The sequence below is a fragment of the Notothenia coriiceps genome, unplaced genomic scaffold, assembly GCF_000735185.1.
Source record: "Notothenia coriiceps isolate Sejong01 unplaced genomic scaffold, NC01 NC01_scaffold00034935, whole genome shotgun sequence".
NCBI classification, from domain to species: domain Eukaryota; kingdom Metazoa; phylum Chordata; class Actinopteri; order Perciformes; family Nototheniidae; genus Notothenia; species Notothenia coriiceps.
In genome coordinates this window covers 16,920-25,555 of record NW_011367636.1, presented here as the reverse complement: position 1 = coordinate 25,555, position 8,636 = coordinate 16,920, and the positions used below count along the sequence as shown (strand labels likewise).

At 40.4% G+C, this 8,636-nt stretch overlaps 1 protein-coding gene and 1 long non-coding RNA gene across 2 annotated transcripts in view; one reads left to right on the top strand and one right to left on the bottom strand.

Annotated features, from left to right (window-relative positions):
* The window catches only part of LOC104962533 (uncharacterized), a 21,526-nt gene extending 14,854 nt beyond the window's left edge, over nucleotides 1–6,672 (top strand). Inside the window, exon 3 of the long non-coding RNA XR_800216.1 lies at nucleotides 6,590–6,672. This is a non-coding gene — a long non-coding RNA (uncharacterized lncRNA). The remainder of the gene's footprint in view (nucleotides 1–6,589) is intronic.
* Nucleotides 1–8,636, bottom strand: part of LOC104962540 (AT-rich interactive domain-containing protein 3A-like) — a gene marked incomplete at its 5' end in the record, with an annotated part of 70,822 nt that overhangs the window by 45,972 nt on the left and 16,214 nt on the right. The window lies entirely within an intron of this gene.

Here is an 8,636-nt window from a genome sequence, read left to right as displayed (position 1 = left end):
GATGGATATGTAAGGTTACTGCCTCAGTGTAACGGTGTGTAACTGTCTGTGTGTCTGTGTGTGTATCTATGTGTATCTGTGTGTGTGTATCTGTGTGTGTGTATCTGTGTGTATCTGTGTGTGTCTGTGTGTGTATCTGTGTATTACGGTGTGTGTGTGTGTGTGTGTGTGTGTGTGTGTGTGTGTGTGTGTATCTGTGTGTGTATGTGTGTGTGTGAGTGTGTGTGTGTGTGTGTGTGTGTGTGTGTAACACTGTGTATCTGTGTATTACGGTGTGTGTGTGTATCTGTGTGTATCTGTGTGTATCTGTGTGTGTGTAACGCTGTGTATCTGTGTATTACGGTGTGTGTGTGTATCTGTGTGTGTATGTGTGTGTGTGTAACGCTGTGTATCTGTGTGTGTCTGTGTGTATCTGTGTGTGTATGTGTGTGTGTAACGCTGTGTATCTGTGTATTACGGTGTGTGTGTATCTGTGTGTATCTGTGTGTGTATGTGTGTGTGTGTGTGTGTGTGTGTGTGTGTGTGTGTGTGTGTGTGTGTGTGTGTGTGTGTGTGTGTGTGTGTGTGTGTGTGTGTGTAACGCTGTGTATCTGTGTGTATCTGTGTGTGTATGTGTGTGTGTAACGCTGTGTATCTGTGTATTACGGTGTGTGTGTATCTGTGTGTATCTGTGTGTGTATGTGTGTGTGTGTGTGTGTGTTGTGTGTGTGTGTGTGTGTGTGTGTGTGTGTGTGTGTGTGTGTGTGTGTGTGTGTGTGTGAGTGAGTGTGTGTGCGTGTGTGTGTGTGTGTGTGTGTGTGTGTGTGTGTGTGTGTCTGTGTGTGTATCTGTGTATTACGGTGTGTGTGTATCTGTGTGTATCTGTGTGTATCTGTGTGTGGATGTGTTTGTGTAACGCCGTGTATCTGTGTGTATCTGTGTGTGTATCTGTGTATTACGGTGTGTGTGTATGCTGTGTGTATCTGTGTGTGTATGTGTTTGTGTAACGCTGTGTATCTGTGTGTATCTGTGTGTATATGTGTGTGTGTGTGTGTGTGTGTGTGTATCTGTGTATTACGGTGTGTGTGTGTATCTGTGTGTGTATGTGTGTGTGTAACGCTGTGTATCTGTGTGTCTGCTTATGCATCCATTAAAGCTTCAGGCTGTTTCTATCATTGTCTCCTAACTCCAACCTGCAGCCATTTCTGAGGGTCACCACTATCTGGGAATGTTTGTCTTCCATTAACATCTAGTTGACCAGTGAAATTGTGCAGGTGGCTGATGAATGTGCAGAGTACCAGCCAGAGGCCATTGCTTTGAGTGTGTGACTGTGAGCACTGTGAGCACACTATGATTAATGAACCCCATCATTAAATATACATCACATTGAACAGACCTGCTGTGAGGGATTGATTTGAGAACGCTTGACTTTATGAAGGTGGGGTTTCCTAGCTTTACGTTTATTTTACCGTATGCCTCCACACACACTTCAGAAACCACCTGAACCTGTTGTGTTGCTTATGCATTAAACATACACACATGCAGTGTGTGAACAGCATTTCCCCCGCCTTCATTTCACAAATCTTGTTAGGCTTGATTGTGTTTGAAATGTTGCAAAGCTTGAGCTGATGAAAGACGTGTTTATCTATCTGACAGCACCATTACACAAAAACAACTCAGGTTACCTGATTCCTCCCAGCTGGAGTTGGGTTTATAGGTCAGTTTTTATTTGAAATAATGTAATACATACATAAATAAAGATTTATAAAGATATATTGACACTCGGGTCACTTTTATGACTGAAATGAGACCTTGATTAATAAAAACTTTTAAAAAGATTTGCACATAAAACATGTAGCCTACCTTTTTTAAATTAAGATTTATTTTACCCTTTTTTCTTTGAAACTCAAGATTTAATTGGTGGTTGTTTTCTGTCGGTTCATTGTCTATCTGTCTGACAGCAGGATTACACCAAAAAAACGTAACCTCTGTGGAAATGAAGCTTAAAAAAAACACGTCTAAATACACAAAGACACCCACATTGTGTAACGCTTTGTTGACATTGCAACATTGGGCATTTGTAGTGCATTCAAGTGACGTTAGAATAATTGGAAATATGTGTTTCCAAGTGGGAGCAATTCACATTAAAGCCTGAGACACAACTCAAACAACACATCTAGCTTTTAACACTTGCTAAACATAAACAACTTATAAAGAATTGGCCTGAATAGTGTAAAGAAACATCTATGTTATTATCTCAGCCCTCCATCTAAACTACTCATCATCTTCTTGTGATCGTCTAATTGTGTTTGCACTGAAAATACATTTAGGCAAAATGAAATCTATCAGCAGGTTTTAGATACAAGGGCAAACAGCAGATGACAGCTATGACATTTACAGTGGAGGGGGGGAGGGGAGAATCTTTGTTGACATATGCAGTTCTTATAAACACAGATGACACAGGCCCGTATTGTGTCAGTAACAGTCAGTTAGCAGCGCTCAAGTTGTTTTCTTTCAAACTAGGCGAACTACTCAAGCACAGGCGTGAAAACACGATAAATTGATACATGAAACTACACTTTAATACACAATGAAGCCTTTTATTATGCATGTATGGATATAAACATGCATAATAATGTCTTTAAGGTTTTTAAATGTGATGCATTACGTATAAAACACTTAACATGCACTACGGTTGTCATTGCTTGCCTTTTTGGGCCCCAATTGAAACAGCTTGGTCAGATATAGTGTGTGACCTCTGCTCTATATTTAAATCTGACTGAGAGATCAAGTGATAGAAAAGTAACCCAATAGCTCGGCCTTGTAAACTGCCATCTCTGATCTTTGCAGAAATGTCAAGAATGTATATGTCACAGCAACATGACAATGGGATGTTGTGCACACAATAGAGGGAGGGGCTTTGGCATCAACTGTAGATGTTAGTGACAAAAGGAGACAAAGGTTAAGATTACATTTTTTCCACTGGAGTAGCTTGAAACTCAGGTAGAACAAATCTGAGCGATCAAAGAGAGAATGAAGTCAAGAGCAATACAAGTAGGGGGGGTTGTTAAAAACACAGAAGTGAAAAGAGAAAGAGTGTTCTGTCAGACACTGCTTGAATACCTTCTCCCAGAAAACCACCATTTGCATGTCAATTGTTCACGCTGTGTTACCTTGAAATGCTTGAAGAAAACTTCTCCTCGCATGCCTCTGCAGTGACGTAAACTCTTGGTGAACTGAGGTAACCTAGGGCCATGTTTAACACAACTAGAAGTCAGTTTACAAACTCTCACAACTTGTGTTAGTATAATCCAGGTTTTATTTAATCCAGTGATATGCTCAAAACTTCCTAAAACTTCCATGCTTTTTTGCTAAAAACCTTACTCGTCCACACACGTCTGGACAATCATGAAGTGTTGGAAATAGTACGGCTATTGCGAATAAACATATGAATTAATGAATTTTAAAAAATGTGACCCTATTCCAACATGTACTGAGCGCTCAGGATAGTCTGCTTATTGCCCCTTATCGCCATTTGTATCCGGAAAATTCTGGCTCCTGCCATTAGCATGCTAGTTAGCTTAGCCTTGCTAGCAAACGTTAGCCTAGCCTCAGTTGACAAAACATCTGTGTCAAACTGTAAACTGAAATTGTTCAATAGAAGTTGGTTATGTCTGTGGATACAGCTTACAAACTCACACAACTCATAATCAAAACTTCCTAAATACATGCATTTTAGCTAAAAACCTTATTTGCCGTCTGGACAATCATGAAGTGTTGGAAATAGTACGGTAATGGTGAATAAACCTAAATAATATTGAATTCAGAAAATGTGACCCACTACCAACATGTACTGAGCTCTCAGGATACTCTATTAACTTCTCCTTTTGTTCAGTTCCTTGTAAAATGTAAGAGGAGTTTTACCCGGAAAAGTCTGGCAGTTTTTCACTTTGGAGCTCCTGCCATTAGCATGCTAGTTAGCTTAGCCTTGTTAGCCTCAGTTGACAACACATTTGTGTCAAACGGTAAGCTGAAATGGCTCCAGTGAAGTTGGTTATGTCTGTGAATACACTTCAAACATTGAATTAACAATGACTTCACTCACTTCTAAGCAGAGTGGACAGTGACTACTTCATGCTGCAGATTCAGAACATGCTAACGTAATAACTTTCAGCAGCTACATGCAGCCACACTGGAAATAAGGACTAAGAAAATATGGTCTAAAAGCTTTATCCCCTCTACAATCTGCCCTCACATGTTTATTTTAGTCGGGCTGTTGTGCACGACTTGTATAAATCTGCAATTCAGGAATTATAGGAGTGCGCTGTGCAATTACATTCCCGTAATTACACATTCAGACCTTCGCTCTACAGTGAACTGCCTCCTTGGTGGACGGCTAAAAGCTTTTTCTACTCACATATCTAGTTATTTAAGAGTCTCGTTTCACTCTTACAGTATATAGGCTAATAACAAAGAACATTCATTGTGTAAGGAATTACAAATATTATACACTGACTATTACGATCTACAGAAGGAAGACATGCGGTGTGAATGCTGTATGCTGAAACTTAATACAAACATGTGGATCAATTATGGTTATCAGAATACCTTTATTCGTCCCACAGAGGGGACATTTGCATTTGTTACGGCAAAAAGAGCCGAAGACAGCCTAATATTAACTAAGAAGCACGCATAAAAAAAATATTAAAGATTAAAAAAAGATATAGCAGCCAGGTATATATTGCACAGTTATTAACGGCATATATATATTTATAAAACGGACAAGTCAAATCAAGCAATCTGATTGGTTCTTAGCCGTGATATACTGAGCGTATACCACGGGTAGAATTGTAAGTTACTTTTCACAACAAGTCAGTATCCCTCCGCGTCTGAGAAAAACAGTATACCGTTGGGCTGAAAAGCAAACTGCCGGCAGTCCGCTTCTCGTCGGACCGAACCACGCCCCTTAGCTGTGATATAATGAGCATATACCACGGCCTGTCGTGAGCTATTGCTTAAATATATTGCACATAATTTATATTTCACAACAAGGGGTGTTATAGTATAGTCTTTGTTGTTATATGTGTCGACCAGGGACCATGATGGTTATATAGTCTGACATTTGAGTTATTATTTATCCACATAAAGTTAAAATAATAATACATTATATTTTGATAGCGTTTTTCCTAATGCTCAAAGACGCTTAAAATCTAATGTTATGAATGTATGGATGTTATGAAGAGTAATAACCGTCGATTGTATTATCGAGCTGAACATGTTGATGTTTTTTCGACGAGGAATCGAATGGAGAAGAAGCCAATCAGAATGTTGCATTAGAACATATTCTTCTGTTGTTCTTCACATCTGTGATTTTGTATATTCTACGGTACTGCAATACCACCTGGTACAAGTGTCTGTCTATACTGCTTTAAAATCAAAACTGCTCCACCTGTTAAAGTCTGCTCAAAGATTGTTGGTCCACCCGGTCAGAGACTTTCTGACTCAGCAGACCATAATAACCTGAGATGCTGTCCAACAACATCATCTGGGACCCAAAGCATGCTCTGAACAGAGAATATGAACTGCTACAACATGTGTCCCCTCTTCTTCATGTCTCTTCTACATCAACATGTGTCCCCTCTTCTTCATGTCTCTTCTACATCAACATGTGTCCCCTCTTCTCCATGTCTCTTCTACATCAACATGTGTCCCCTCTTCTTCATGTCTCTTCTACATCAACATGTGTCCCCTCTTCTCCATGTCTCCTCTACATCAACATGTGTCCCCTCTTCTTAATGTCTCTTTTGCATCAACATGTGTCCCCTCTTCTTCATGTCTCTTCTACATCAACATGTGTCCCCTCTTCTTCATGTCTCTTCTACATCAACATGTGTCCCCTCTTCTTCATGTCTCTTCTACATCAACATGTGTCCCCTCTTCTTCATGTCTCTTCTAAATCAACATGTGTCCCCTCTGTGGAAAGAGACTCTGAAAGTTTCAGGAAAAAAGATTCTCTCTCTTTTTGTCCTGATCCATTTCTATAAAAACCTGTCTGAAAATGAGCTGATCAGATTTTGGCCACTTTATGATGTCATAANCACACGACACAGACGCGAGCACACACTTCCTCCGCTCAGATTCTGTTTTTCATTTACACCTCCTCCTCGTTATCTGACCAGCTCAATCTTGTAACGGCTACTCACTTTCGGTTTCGTTGGAGCCCTCGAAAGGTTGTGTGGGGAGGTTGATCCCTCGGTGGACGTGAGTTGTTTGGCTTTCTTGTCCGCAGCGCAGAGAAGCATTTTTCGACATTTTGAATGAAATCAAAAGTGGTCGTCACCCGTCGATTTTCTCTTATGCTCCAACACACAGCTTGCACGGGGTGCAGACAATAGTTCTCCCCACTGTTTTGCTCGGTTTGTAGTAAAAGTGTTCGTCGGTAACAGTGGATTAAGTTCTTTGCCATGCTTGGTGGTTTTCTCTCGTGTGAGCTCCACACGTTCCACTCTAGTACAGTGTTGTTTACATTCCTGATGCGCGAGCATGATGACGTCACGTCAAGACGAGTCACTTTTTTCCCCTCAACTTTGTGGGAAAAATGCGGGATTAGTGCGGCCTGTTTAAAGAATCTGCGCATTTTGCCTGATTATGCGGAGAATTCTGCGATGGCAGAATCGTGTTTTTCAGAGAGGGCTGACTATCGAAAACATGGCTTTATAAGATACGCTTAAATGGATTTAAACTAAGCAGCAACAGCGGAAACAAGTTGATTGAGGTGAAGGTTTGGCAATCATAGGCATTTGCTTACCGCTTTCTAATGAAATCTATAAAAAAAACTTCAGTAATCACAAAGACCAGAAGTGAAGCATAAACAACGTAAGATTCAACAGTTGTTTATGCTTCCACTTCTGGGTCTTTGTGATTATCGGAAGTTTTTTTTATCAGTATTCTTTTCATTAGAAAACGGTAAAGAAATGCCATGATGTTGCGCAAACCTTCCTCAATAAACTTGTTTCCGCTGTTTGCTGCTAAGTTTAAATCCATTTAAGCGTATCTTATAACGCCATGGTTTTGATAGTCAGACCCTCCTGATAAAAAACACGATTCCCTGCGATCGCAGATTTACCGCATAATCAGCAAAATGGCGCAGATTTTTAAAAGGCCGCATAATCCACCCGCATTTTTCCACCAAAGTTGCAGGGGAAAAAAGTCTGACTCGTCTTGAACTGTGACGTCATCCAGCTCGCGCATCAGAATGTATAACAACAGCTGTATAGAGTGAACGTGTGTGGAGCTCCACACGAGAGAAAACACCAAGATGAAAAAATCTAATCCTCTTACCGACGAACATTTCTACCTAAGACCGGGCAAAGAGTCGGGGGGAAACTATTCTGCACCCCGTGCACTGTGTGGTTGGAGCATAAGAGAAAATCGACGGTGACGACCACTTTGATTCATTCAAACATTCGAAAACATGCTTTCTGCTGCTGCGGACAAGAAAGCCAAACAACAACGTTCAACCGAGGGATCCACCTCCAAACTTTCGAGGGCTACAAGAAACGCACACGCTGGTACGCCTACAACCGTGAAGCTGGTCCAGATAAGAACGCGTCAAATGAAAACACGAATGAGGCGGAGAAGTGTGTGTGTGGTGTGTGTGTGTGTGTGTGTGTGTGTGTGTGTGTGTGCTGCCTGTGTGTGGGGGGGTGTGTGTGTGTGTGTGCGATTAAAATAGCCCAATTGCTTTTATAATAAATAAACATTGAATGTGTTTAATTGAATAGTAAAGGGGTTTAACGTTAGTGGCAGGTTGTGTGTGAGAGAGAATAAATAAGACAGCCCAATATTTAAAAAAATTGTTATTCTTTTCCCCCGCATATTTAGCATATTTCGCAGCTTTCCGCATATTTCGCAATTTCCCGCAATTTCACCGCATAAAATCACATAAAAACTCCTTTAATCGCATAATCAAGGATTTTAGCCCGCGTTTTTCTGGAGGGTCTAAATAGTTTGCCAACCAAAGGGTGGAGCTACCGAAGATAATGTCCACAAAACCACACAAAAATCTTTGATCACGAATGCATAGGAATATGTTTTGAATAAATAAAAGTGTATTTTTAGTTTGGGAGAAATGAATAGAAAGCAGCGGTTGTAATCTGTGTACCTACTGGTCTTTCTGCGTGATCATACATATTTTGAAGTATTGCATTAAAAAAGCTATATAGAAACACGAGTAGCTGACTTGTGGGATAACAGCTGTTTGCTGACAGTTTAAATCCATTTAAAGTGTTGATCATTAGCCAGCCAATGGGTGGAGTTCACCAAAGATGTTCCCAGTCCAATAAGAATAGGTTATTGTATAGTCTGGGAGTACGGATTATAGGGCAGTGGTTGTAATCAGTGTATCTTCTGGTCTTTCCTCATGATTCTCTTACGTATTTCTATGAACATTTTGAAGTGTTTGTATTAGAAACGCTATTTAACCCTCCTGTTATCCTCAGATTGACTTTACACCCTTTATCCTCTGGGGTCAAGACAATGATCATATTCCAAATTGTAACCAACATGTATGTCTCTGGTGCTTTAGGTATCTTAGTTGACTACCTAAATAACCATTTAAATAAAGACATTACCTCAACCTCCCCCCCCCCCAGACC